Source organism: Hypanus sabinus, chromosome 9 (assembly GCF_030144855.1).
Source record: "Hypanus sabinus isolate sHypSab1 chromosome 9, sHypSab1.hap1, whole genome shotgun sequence".
Taxonomy (NCBI): domain Eukaryota; kingdom Metazoa; phylum Chordata; class Chondrichthyes; order Myliobatiformes; family Dasyatidae; genus Hypanus; species Hypanus sabinus.
In genome coordinates this window covers 55,827,169-55,840,636 of record NC_082714.1, presented here as the reverse complement: position 1 = coordinate 55,840,636, position 13,468 = coordinate 55,827,169, and the positions used below count along the sequence as shown (strand labels likewise).

At 42.5% G+C, this 13,468-nt stretch overlaps 1 long non-coding RNA gene across 1 annotated transcript; it reads right to left on the bottom strand.

Moving 5' to 3' along the window:
* Positions 1-6,458: 6,458 nt before the first annotated feature.
* LOC132399412 (uncharacterized) lies at positions 6,459-13,451 on the bottom strand. Its single transcript, XR_009513992.1, has 3 exons — positions 13,314-13,451; positions 9,805-9,847; positions 6,459-7,374 (listed from the first exon to the last, which is right to left on the bottom strand). It is a non-coding gene; the product is annotated as an uncharacterized LOC132399412 (long non-coding RNA).
* Between the last annotated feature and the right edge of the window lie 17 nt (positions 13,452-13,468).

Genomic DNA, 13,468 nt, shown 5'->3' with positions numbered 1-13,468 from the left:
GTAGGTATCACTGAATCATGGCCAAAAGAAGAATATACTGTAGCTGGGATCTTAATGTCCAATAATACACATTATATCTAAATGACAGGCAGGAAGGCAGATGGGGTGGCATGGGTCTGTTGGTAAAAAATGAAAGTAAATAATTAGAAGGAGGTGACATAGGGTTGGTAAGTGTTGTGCCATTGTGGATAGAGTTAAGGAACTAACTGAAAGGGTAAATAGATCCTACTGGGAGTTATATACAGATCCCCAAACAGTAGTAAGGATGTGGTCTATAAGTTACAATGAGAGATAGAAAATGCATGGCACAAGGCAATGTTACATTAGTCATGGGGGATTTCAATATGATTGGGAAAATCAAGTTGTTCCTGGATTCCAAGAGGGGGAGTTTCTAAAATGCCGATTTTTAGAGCAGCTCACATTTGAGCTCACTGGAGGATCAGCTATTCCAGATTGGGTTTTGTGCAATGAAATGGAATTGATTAGAGAACTTAGGATAAAAGAACCCTTATTGGCAAGTGATCATCGAATTCACCTTGAAATTTGAGAAGGAGAAGCTAAAGTCAAATGTTTCAGTATTACAGTGGAGTAAAAGGAAGTTCAGAGGCATGGGGGGGGGGGGTGGGGGGAGTTGGCCAGAACTGATTGGAAAGGAACTTCTGGTGGGGATGATGATAGAGCAACAATAGCTGGAATTTTTGGAAGCAATTCAGCAGGCACAGGATAGATACATCCCCAAGAGGAAGAAGTATCCTAAAGGCAAGATGTCACAATGGTGGCAAACAAGAGGTCAAAGTCAACATAAAATTCAAAGAGTGGGCATATAATAGACCAAAAAATAGTGAGAAGTTAGAAGATTGGGAAGCTTTTAAAAACCATCAGAAGGCAACTAAAAAGTCATTAAGAAGGTAAAGATGGAATACGAAAGTTTTCCTCTTTAACATTAAAGGGGATACCAAGAGTTTCTTCAGATATATACAGTAAATTATAAAAGAAAGACGAGAGTGGATATCAGACTGCTGGAAAATGATGCTGGAGATGGAGTAATGAAATGGCAGATGAATCAGTATTTTGCACCAGTCTTCACTGTAGAAGATAGTGTCAGGGGTTATGAAGAGTGTGAAGTTACCATTACTAAGAAGGTTTTCTTAGGAAACTGAATGGTCTGAAGGTAGATAAGTCACCTGGACCAGACAGTGTACACCCCAGGGTTCTGAAAGAGGCGGCTGAAGAGATTGTGGAGGCATTAGTAATGATCTTTCAAGAATCACTAGATTCTGGAATGGTTCTGGAAAACTGGAGAACTGCAAATGTCACTCCACTCTACAAGAAGGAAGAGAGGCAGAAGAAACGACACTATAGGCCAGTTAGTCTGATCTCAGTGGTTGGGAAGGTGTTAGAATCGATTTTTAAGGATGTTGTTTAGGGGTACTTGGAGGCACATGATGAACTGGGCTGTAGTCAACATGGTTTCCTCAAGGGAAAATTTTGCCTGACAAACCTGTTGGAATTGTTTAAAGAAATAACAAGCAGGATAGACAAAGGAGAATCGGTGGATGTTGTGTACTTGGATTTTCAGAAGGCCTTTGACAAGGTGCCACCCATGAGGCTGCTTAACAAGCTATGAGCCCATGCCATTACAGGAAAGATTCTAGCATGGATAAAGCAGTGGCAGATTGGCAGAAGGAAAAGAGTGGGGATAAAGGGAGCCTTTCCTGGTTGGCTGCTCATGACTTGTAGTGTTTCACAGTGGTCCGTGTTTGGACTGATTCTTTTAATGTCAATGATATGGATGATGGAATTGATGGCTTTGTGGCAAGGTTTGCAGCCAACACAAAGATAGATGGAGCGCAGGTAGCTTTGAGGAAGTAGAGAGGCTACAGAAGGACTCAGATTAAGAAACTGGGCAAAGAAGTGGCAGATGGAATATAGTGTCAGAAAGTGTATGGTCATGCCCTTTGGTAGAAGAAATTAAAGGGGTGACTATTTTCTAAACAGAGAGAAAATACAAAGATCTATATACCTTCATGCCCTGACCAATCAAGAGTCTTCCTGGTCCAGGTAACTTATCTAACTTGAGACCTTTCAGTTTCCCAAGAACCTTCTCTCTGGTAATGGTAACTTTACACACTTCATGCCCCTAACAGCTGGGACTTCCATCGTACTGCTAGTGTCTTCCACAGTGAAGACAGATGCAAAATACTTATTCAATTCATCTGCCATTTCATTGTCCCCCATTGCTACCTCTCCAGCATCATTTTCCAGGAGTTCAATATCCACTCTCATCTCTTTTACACTTTATGTATCTGAAGTCACTTTTGGTATCCTCTTTAATATTGGCTAACTCACTCTTGTATTCCATCTTTACCTTCTTAATGACTTTTTTAGTTGCCTTCTGTTGGTTGTTAAAAGCTTCCCAATCCTCTAACTTCCCACTAATTTTTGCTGTATTATATGCCCTATTATTTGGCTTTGACTTCTCTTGTTAGCATGGTTGTGTCATCTTTCCTTTAGAAAACTGCTTTCTCTTTGGGATGTAGATATTCTGTGCCTTCAGAATTGCTTCCAAAAATTTCAGCCATTACTGCTCTGCCATCATCCCTGCCAGTGTTCTTTTCCAATCAATTCTGGCCAACTCCTCTCTCATGTCTGTCTACTGTGATACTGATACATCTGAGTTTAGTTTCTCCTCCTCAAATTTCGGGGTGAATTTGATCAACTTATGACCAGTTTCCTTTAAGGGTCCTTTTACCTTAAGCTTTCTAATCAATTCTGGTTCATTGCACAAAACCCAATCCAGAATAGCTGGTCCTCTGGTGGGCTCAGCCACAAGCTGCTGTATAAAGCCATCTCATAGGCACTCTAGAAATTCCCCCTCCTGGAATCTGGCACCAACCTGATTTTCCCATTCTACCTGCATATTGAAGTCCCCAATGACAATTGTAACATTGTCCTTTTGGCATGCATTTTCTATCTCCCATTGTAATTTGTAGGCTACATCCATACTACTATTTGGGGGTCTGTATACAACTCCCAGTAGGATCTATTTACCTTTGTAGTTCCTTAGTTCTATCCACAATGATTCAACACCTTCGACCCTATGTCACCCCTATCTAATGATATAATTTCATTTCTTTACCAACAGAGCCACTCTGGCCCCTCTGCCTTTCTGCCTATTCTTTCAATACAATGTGTATCTTTGGACATTAAATTCTCAGCTATAATCTTTCAGTCATGATTCCGTGATACCTACAAACATCATACCTGCCAATCTGCAACTGTGCTGCAACTTCATCCACCTTATTCTGTATACTGCATGCATTCAGATACAACACCTTCAGTCCTGTATTCACCCTTTTCGGTTTTGTCACACCATGCTCAACCTTTTGATTGCTAATTTGGTCTGAAATCTTACCTACATCGGCCTCCACAACCTCTCCACTCACTGTTCTGGCTCTCTGGTTCCCATCCTCCTGCAACTCTAGTTTAAACCCCACCGTGCAGCATTAACAAACCTTCCTGTTAAGATATTAGCGCCTCCAGTTCAGGTGAAAACCATTCCTTCTGTACATCTCCCATCTTCCCTAAAAGAAAGACCAAGGATCTGAGAATCTTGTGCCCTCCCTCCTACACCAGATCCTTAGCCAAGTATTAAAACATATAATCTTCCTGTTTCTGGCCTCACTTGCATGTAGTGTGGGTAGCAATCCTGAGATCACAACCCTGGAGGTCCTACCCTTTAATTTAGCACCTAACTCCCTATGCAGAACCTCATCACTCGTCCTAACCATGTCACTAATTCCTACAAGGACCACAACCTCAGGCAGTTCATCCTCCCACTGAAGAATGCTAAGGAGTTGATCTGAGATATCCTGGACCTAGGCACTCAGAAGGCAACATAGCATCCGGGAATCTCATTCCTGCTCACAGAACCTCCTGTCTGTTCCCCTAACTATGGAATCCCCGGTCGCCACAGCAAGCCCCTTCTTCCCCCTTCCTGTCTGAGTCACAGAGGCAGATTCAGTGCCAGAGACCTGATCACTGTGACTTCCTTCAGTTAGGTCATGCCCGCCGACAGCATCCAAAGTGACTTACTTGTTGAGGGGATGGACACAGGGGTACTCTGCACTGGCTCCTTAACTCCTTTCCCCTTCCTGACTGTCACCCAGTTTCCTGTGTCCTGCACCTTGGGTGTAACTACCTATCACCTGCTTGTTCTCCCGAATGACCTGGGGTTCATTCAATTCCAGCTCCAACTCCTTAATGCGGATTTTTAGAAGCTGCAGCTGAACGCACACCTCACAGTTGTAGTAGTCAGAGATACTGGAGGTCTTCCTGCCTTCCCATATCCCACAAGTGGAGCATTGCACTAACCTGCCTGTCGTCTCTACTTAGCTGAGTAGATATAAAGAAGAAAAAGAGAAAAAAAACTTGAGTTTTGCTTTCTCTGAGTCTTCACTGAAGCCTTGAAGAGCTAAAACCTTAAGATCACCACTCTGACTCTGTCCACTCTGATGACGGCTGCTGTGCTTGCCCCTGCCTGCTCTGACTAATTAATCCCAAACACCGCTTGGCTGCTGGTCAAAGCCTTGAAGAGAACCTCACTCAGGACCATCAGCTTATTGTCTCCCACACCATCACCACTCTCACCAGCTCTGGAGATCTCCCATCCATCACCACCAACCTCATAGTTCCTTTACCACACACTGCTCATTTCTACCTCCTACCCAAGATCCACAAACCTGACTGTCTGGGTAGGCCTGTAGTTTGTGCCTGCTCCTGTCTCACTGAATTCACATCTGCAAACCTCAATTCCATTTTACCTTTCTTGGTTCAGTCACTTCCCATCTGCATCCATGATACTTCACGCACTCTTGATTTCTTCAACTCTCAGTCCCCTGGTTCTAATTGCTTCATTTTCATGATGGATGTCCGGAGCCTGTACACTTCTATTGCCCATAAAGGTGACCTTAAAGCTCTCCACTTCTTTCTAGTCAACCAACCTAACCAGCTCCCCTCCATCACCCCACTTTTCCATCTGCTGGAACTAATCCCAACACTCAACTATTTCTCTTTCAGCTCTTCCCACTTTCTCCAAACCCAAGATGTAGCAATGGCCACCCACATTCACCACAGCAATACCTGCCTTTTCATTGGCTGTGTGAAACAGCCCATGTTTGAAGCCTTCACTGGTAACGCTCTAACTTGTTCTGCACTACATTGATGACTATATTGGTGTTGCTTCATGCACCCTTGCTGAGCTCATCAATTTCATCAACTTTGCCTCCAACCCTGCCCTTAAATTCACTTGGACCACTCCTGACACCTCTCTCTCTCTTTTCTCAGTCTCTCCGGCTCCAGCTCTGGATACAGACTGTTTGCTGTTATCTTTTACCAGCCACCTGATTCCCATTGCTATCTGGACTATGCCTCTTCCCACCCTGTCAATTGTAAAAATGCTATTGCTCCATTTTCACAGTATCTGTCCTCAGGATAAGCTTTTCCTTTCTGGAACATCAGAGATCACTCCTTCAAATAACAGGGTTTCCTTTTCTCTACCATTGCTGCTGCCCTTACCCACATTGCCTATGTTTCCCAGACATCCGCTCACACTCCATCTTCCTGCTGCCTTAGGGGAAATAGACTTCCTCTTGTCCTTACCTACCACTCCATGAGCCTCCTCATCCAGCACATCATTCTCCACGACTTCCATTATTTTCAATGGGACCTTACCATTAAACACATCCTTACCTACCCCTCCCCCATAGTTTGCAGGTTCTTTCCATGATTCCTTTCCCATTTGTCCCTCCCCACTGATGTCCCTTTTGGCATATCATTGCAAGTGGAAAAATTGCTTCCCCTATCCATTCACCTCCCCCCCCCCCCCCCCCCCCACCATTCAGAGCCCCGAACAGTACTTCCAGGTGAGGCAACACTTCATCTGCCAGTCTGTCAGGTCATCTACTGTATCTGGTGCTCCCAGTGTGGCCTCCTTTACATAGGTGAGACCCAGTGTAGATTGGGGGGGGGGGGGGGTGGGCGCTTTGTTGAGCACTTTTACTCTGTCTGCAAAAAGTAGGGCTTCCTGATGGCCAACCATTTCCATTCCAACATGTCTGTCCATGGCCTCCACTACTACCAAGATGAGATCTTCTCCCCCTCCTTTCTTTTCCATTCCCCATTTTGGCTCCCCTCTCACCACTTCTCTTCTCTTTACCTGCCTATCACCTCCCTCTGGTGCCCTTCTCCCTCCCTTTCTCTCATGGCCCTCTCCTATCAGATTCCTTCTTTTTCAGCCCTTTACCTTTTCCACCTATCATTTCCCCGCTTCGCACTTCATCCCTTTGCCCCACCCATCTATCTTCCCCCTCACTTATTTTCGCCTATCATCGTCTGGCTTGAACTCCTCCTTCCCGCACCCCCCCCCCCCCCCAACAGCTTCTTATTGTGGTTTCTTCCCCATTTCTTTCCAGTCCTGATGAAGGGTTTGGGTCTAAAATATTGATTGTTTATTCCTCTCCCTAAATGATGCCTACATGCTGAGCTCCACCAGCATATTGTGTGTGTTACTCTGGATTTCTAGCATTTTCAGAATGTCTTCTTGTGCTTTATGAAAACTCTGACAGTCTTCCAAAGAGGTCCTGTTGTTGAGTTTTTAACTATTCATTCATCATTTAATTGCTTAGATAACAATGCAAATAGAAGGTAAAAGTTACAAAGAAACATTGACAGATTAAGAAAATAAAGAAAACTCTGCTTATCACTTTGGAGCAAGGTAAAGGTGTTCTATAAACACACGGTGCTGGAACACACAATATACTGATGGATCTAAACAACTTGGAGGGGAATAAACAATTAATGTTTTGGACAAAGAGTAATATTCTATTGCTTTGTAGAAGGATATATGCAATGGCATAGACAAGGCACTCAAAAGTTTATATACACAGATCACTAAAATGTTACACTCAAATGCTGGAAATAATTTAAAAAAATGGAAATTTAGCACTTGTACGTGAATTCTTGATACAACTTTGAAAAGACTTAATTAGCTTACAGCTGCAATATTATTAGCAGTTAAAGCATTGCACCCGAGGAGGGATTTTCTCCCCTTGGAGTAGTTGTGATGTATACCAAAAAGAAGCTTTGACTCCAAGGGTTAAATAATAAAATGAGATTTCAGAAGTATTTTTCAAATCTGTTAATACCTTTCTTTTCGGTTAGTCCTGGCAAAGGGTCTTGGCCCGAAACGTTGACAGTGCTTCTCCCTCTAGATGCTGCCTGGCCTGCTGTGTTCCACCAGCATTTTGTGTGTGTTGTTGTTTGAATTTCCAGCATCTGCAGATTTTCTCATGTTTGCGCTTTCAGGAGTATTTCCTAGGATCAAGAAGATTAAGGAGGGACTCTTCAAAGCTTTCCATAATAAGTTAGATGAAGTGAACCTAAGCCTTGTGTCATGAGCCCTGTGGTTTGCCTTAGAGTGTTGAGTTGCTAGGGGTTTTGAGCATCTGTATTTACTAATTGTTATCTTAACTGGAGTAGCTAAGCCCTTGTGTTCTTGGTTTAATCTTGGCAAGTTAATTGTGGCTGGCATACGCTTCCCGCATTCTCTGATTATTTGGGGAGGACTCTTATACTGTGTTGGACAGGATGAAGCACCTTGTGGTGTCCTTCAGTCACTCCTTCGAGGCTCTGATTCTGATGTTTAACCTTTCGTTTCCGTCTCTTCCCAAAGATCTTGCTGTTCCTCCATTCCTTCGCGAGCGTGCCTGACACCTTGTGGCTCAAGTTTGCTCAGATATTCAGTGAGATCATGGATGAATCTATTTTCTTGCCTTAGTATCATTTCCTAAATTCCTCAACTTCCTGCTAGTCACAGGGAACAATGATATGCAGGAATAGTGCAGTTTTTGAACAATTGGTATTAGAGTGGCGACCCACTTTCTGCGCAGGCGCACCAGCTCACAAACAGCCGGCGCGCGCGGGGAGACTTTGGTAATGCACATCTGACGTCATTTCCGCCCGGAGGGGGCAGGCGCTAGGGATTAAATGCCAGCGCCGCGAAGTTTGAATAAACTAGTCTCGAAACGATTTACTGGTTGCATGTCGTTATTTCAGCACATCGCTACATTAGGTCCATTACTTATTTTCAATTTGAACTGGACAGATTGAAGTTGAGCATTGATGTTAGGAGTTATTGAAACAAAGGTATGCATAAGGAAAGATGTAAATCAGGTTGAAAGAATATTTTGCAGGTATGGAGGAAGATAGAGTAAGTTAGGACTTTATCCCTTGGAACGTAGAAGATTGAGGGGAGATTTGATCAAGGTATACAAAATTATGAAGGGTATAGATACGGTAAGTGCAAGCAATTTTTTTCCACTGAGGTTGGGTGGAACTACAACCAGAGGCCATGGGTGAAGGCTGAAAGGTGAAAAGTTTAAAGGGAACATGAGGGCAAACTTCTTCACTCAGAGGCCCGTGAAAGTGTAGAATGAGTGGCCAACCCAAATGGTGCATGCAAGCTCGATTTCAACATTTCGGTGAAATTTGGATAGCTTTGTGGATGGTAGGGGTGTGGAGGGCTATGGGCCAGGTGCAGGTCAATGGGAGTAGGCAATCTAAATGGTTTGGCACAGACTAGATGGGCCAAAAAGCCTGTTTCTGTGCTGTGCTCTGAGTAAGGGTGTTAGAGTGTTGTTTTTGGTTTAGTACATCTAGCAAATAACTTCAGTCACCAATCTTCATATCTGAATATAGAATGTAGATTTAATTTAAAATGCAGCTCTGAACAATAGGCCCTGATTCACAGACCAGACAATGCTGATTAAAATTCATTTAGACACTTGTGGTGTGAGTGTGAATTGGGAGGTGTGAAGTTTGTGTAATTTCAAAGAAAGCATTGAGGATGATTGTTGTAAAAGCATAAACTAACATTAAAAGAGTGATCTTATCAATCATGACTCTGAAACTACTAATAATCTTGAAGTCTCTATCTGATTCTCCAATACCCTCTAGGGAAAGAAAACTGCTATTTTTACTTGGTCTCACTTTCTGACCCACAGCAGGTTAGCCCTTCCCTATTTTCTGAAATGGTCCAGCAAGTTACTGGGTTATATTACTCCAGCTAAAATAGAAAGTGGATAAAATCTGACAGCACCTGGCATTGACTTAGGCACAGAATTCAAACACAGCCCAGCCAACTTGCAAAAACCTTTCCATGCATGAGGGGGCTGTTGTCTAAATTGGGAGAGTTGTCCCAACGGCTGGTTAAGCAGGGCCTTGACAGCTGCACTCAGAATCCCATTTTATATGAAAGACTCCTCCATCTCAATTACTGAATACATTTTGGCCCACCAGCAGGGTAGGCTAACCAGAGGTGGCTTGACAGTGGTCATGGAAGTTTTTAAACATTGATTCTCGACCCCATGATATTTCAGGGCAAATTGAGCCATGGGCGAAGTTCAATTCTGCCACTAACTGCAAGGAGTTAGTATGTTCTCCCCATGACCACATAGGTTTCTTCCCACATTCCAGAAGCATACTGGTCAGTGGGGTAATTGGTCATGTGGGGGACACCGGCTCACTAGGCTGGAAGGCCTGCAATGTGCTGCATCTCTAAATAAAAAAAAACTCCCAAGAATGTACTCTGTCTGCCAGTTCGATTCAATGCTAGTGATATCAGCTCGGAATATCAGAAATCAAAAAGACTATGAGACCATAACCCAAATTGTATTTCTGAGCTGGCTGTACCTCTACAAAAAATTCTCTGCTAGTTGAAAGAACTATCAAGAGGCACAAACTCACCAATAACCCATTTTCCGATGTCCAGCTTGAGTTTTGTCAGGGTCTAAAATTAGAAAAGCAGAACCACATAGTTTTCTTTGTGATGCTTCACAAATTATCATGAGGTTAACAAGGTAGAGAATTAAACATGTGGGAGAAATGGGTTCAGTTTGTGGAGCATTGGTAACAGTTTACGGGAAAAGAGGTAGCCACTTGGCTGCAAGTTTTTTGTTGAATTACACTAGAAGTGGTGTCCTAGCAAACCATATAATCAAGGTTTTAAATTAAGCTTCAACTCAAATATTTGGGGTGGGGAGGGTTCAAGTGAGGAAAGATTTAGGAAATCTAGATGGAAAGGATAAAGCAATAGTTCTTGTGCTTTGTTGTGATTTAATTCAACCCAAAACTATGATGTTCAATCTAAATGTTCAAAGTTCAATGTTCAAAGTATGAAGCTGTAAGGTATGAGACACCAATTGGGAAGCTATATTAAAGCTGTGTGACAGTGAACAAGCAGTGGCAGACATTTAAACATAAATGCATAGTTTACAACAACAGTTTGAAAGTGAAACTAGAAAAGTGGTCTGACTGTGGCTTACTGGAGAAATTAAAGATAATCACTGGGCAGACTGATGATAGATTCCTGAATCAAGCACCTTCTTCCAGGCTCCATTATGGGAAGAGAATGGCAGGAAAACAGAAACAACCTTCAGGATGTTCCAAAAGCTACCTTGAATAAAAGTAATATTCTCTCAGCTGCATGGAATTTCTGGCTCAAGACCAATGAAAATGGAGGAGGAATACCAGAGATAGTATTGAAAATCTGAAGTTTCTGAATCAGAAGACCAGCAGTGAAAAACAAAAATGCACAATGAGGATTTCCCATGCTGGTTCACAGATCCCCATCAGTCACATCAAATGCACGGAACCTGAGTGGAATTAAGCCAGTCTTGACCCCGAGGTGCAACCAAAAGTGAGAAATCTCATGCCAGCTGGAGCAACATCACCTCACGGAACCTCGCCTTGTCTGACTCATGGTAATGATAATCTATCTTCAACCACCAATCAATTTCAAAACTACAACTTCTTCAAAACTTTATGACTTCCTTCTGTGACCTTCTCTTTCCTTGAAGCATTATAATGACTGCACCTTAATCTCTGAGTCATAGATACATAGAATGTTGCTTTTTGGAATTTCAATTTCCACTTGCTCCTACATTCTCTAGTATCACTTGACATGCTATCTAAGAAGTAGGATATATCAGGAGTGGGCTGCTCTGCCCCTCCAGCTTTCCCTTCTATTCAACAAGATCATGGCTAATTTTCTAACCCATTGGCATTTCCTTTGATACCTTGAAAATCTAAATATCTATCTGATATGAACTACCAAAGCATGTTAGGGTAGAGTGTTCAAATGTTCACCATCCTTTAATGAGTGAAGAAAACTTTCCCTACTTCATCCCCCCCCTTTTTTGAGACTATAATTGCTAGTTGACAATTCAGTCAGGAGAAATACATACCCTGTCATGCCAGAATTTTCTATTTCACTAAGATCACCCTTCATGATTCTAAATATTTCTGGATAGTGGCCTGGCCTACAGTCTCCTATGTGGCAGAAGTACCATCCTAGAGAACGAGTCTAGTAAACCCTTGGTGTACTCCCTCTGTAGCAAGAATCACTTATTTAAAGAAATGAAAATTACTCTGGTGTTCCAGGAGTACTCCCCACAAAACCTGATATTATTGAGTTGGTGAAGATCCAAATATTGATGCTACTCATTTTCTTTTTCACTAATTACTTTACCAGTTTAATTTAAAACCAATCCAATGTTGATATTACTTAGAACATGAATTATACAGGAAACACTCAGCAGACTAGATAGTAATGGTGGATAAAGAAAAAAATTAACTAAGAAATAGGTGCAGGTGTACATCAAATCAGCCCTCAAGTCTACTCTGTCATTCAGTCAGACATTGCTGATCCAATCTTGGCCCAACACCACTTCCTCATCCTCTCCTATCCACCAAAATTCCATTAATTGCAAGTTTAGCAATCATTACCTTGATTATATTTAATACGTTGGCCTCTGCTGATCTCTGGGGTAGAGTCACGATCCTCAGCAGAAATTCCACTTCACCTGTCTTAAAAAGGCAACCTCTTCTTTTAAAGCAAGCCCCCCCCCCATTCTAGCTACACACCATGAAGGGGGAAAGGGTGGCATTTCTCAGCACCCACCTGAACAATCTCCCGTGTATGCTTCCAAAAGAACACCTCATTCTTTTAAAGTTCCGATTAACAATGGCACAATCTGCTCAACATTTCCACAGACTCTCTGTGGCCACCCTATTAGCCCATATTCACTTCGAGGTCTGATGTGTTGAGCATTCCAAGATGTTGTTCTGCACACCACTGTTGTTACAGATGGTTACTTGAGTTACTGCCTCCTTCCTATCCAGCTTGATCCAGTCTGATCATTCTCTGCTGACCTAACTGCAGTTCACTAGATTTATTTTGTTCTTCACACCATTTTTTCTGAACCCTAAAGAATGCTGGGCATGAAAATCCCAAGAGATCAGCAGTTTATGAGATACTCAAATCACCCTGTCTGACGCCAACAACCATTTCACAGCTAAAGTCAGTTAGATCACATTTCTTGTTTGGCCTGAACCTCTCGACCAAGTCCGTATGTTTTTATGCTGCTGCCACATGATAGGCTGATTGGATACTTGCTTTAACGAACAGGTGCACAGGTGTACCTAATAAAGTGGCCGCTAGTGTATTATAAATAACGTTTCCTATTTATTCATCAATCACGCTGTAACCTATTCACTTAATCGTAACACTTGCAATCGCAGAATGCAGTGTACCTCACAGCCACACTGGATTAAACTTCATCTGTTATTGTTCTGCCTTAACTTTCCTACTGATATGACTCCCACAGTATCGTTAGATTATCTTCTTCGTGAACTACAACTCCTACAATTTTTCATACTGTCTACAAACTTTCTTAATAGTCCACCTATACTCTCACCCACGTCCAGCCTCAACACGGATCCTTGCATATGCTTCTAGTGATAGAAACTCCTCTCCACCATCACCCAAGTTTGCTAACGCACCTCGGATCTAAAGTTGTTTCAGTGAGAGTAGCAGAGAGTAGTGGCGGATGGGTACATCTTAGCTGGATGCATGCTTTCAAATTTAAAGTACATCAACACGTCAGATAAAATTTTACATAATTAGCAACGGAATCTTCAGACCTGAAATGTTTCTTTCCATACATGCCTCCTGACTGACCTACGAGGTACTCAGAGAAATTTCTCTTTCTTTTAAATAAACTGCAACGCTGCAGTTTATTTTGATGTTTAGCACCTGAAGCTTGAACGGATCATTACGTGTGTTACAGACAGACTCGTAATCGCTTTCCACTCTACACGAAATTCCCACGAAAGAAATTAGCGGCGCTAGCGCATTCCTAAATGCATCACAACCCCTCCCTTGTAAACGAATTAACCCTGATTATTTTGCTCACCTTTAAATCAAATGCCGCAGGGAGGGGCAGATGATTGACATCGACTTTGCCCAATCAAAAGTGCTGCGAGGGGCGTGATAGACATTCACTATTTCGAATAGGAAAAGAAGCACGGATACAACGAACCAATCGAAGTTGAAGGAGGGGAAGGACTC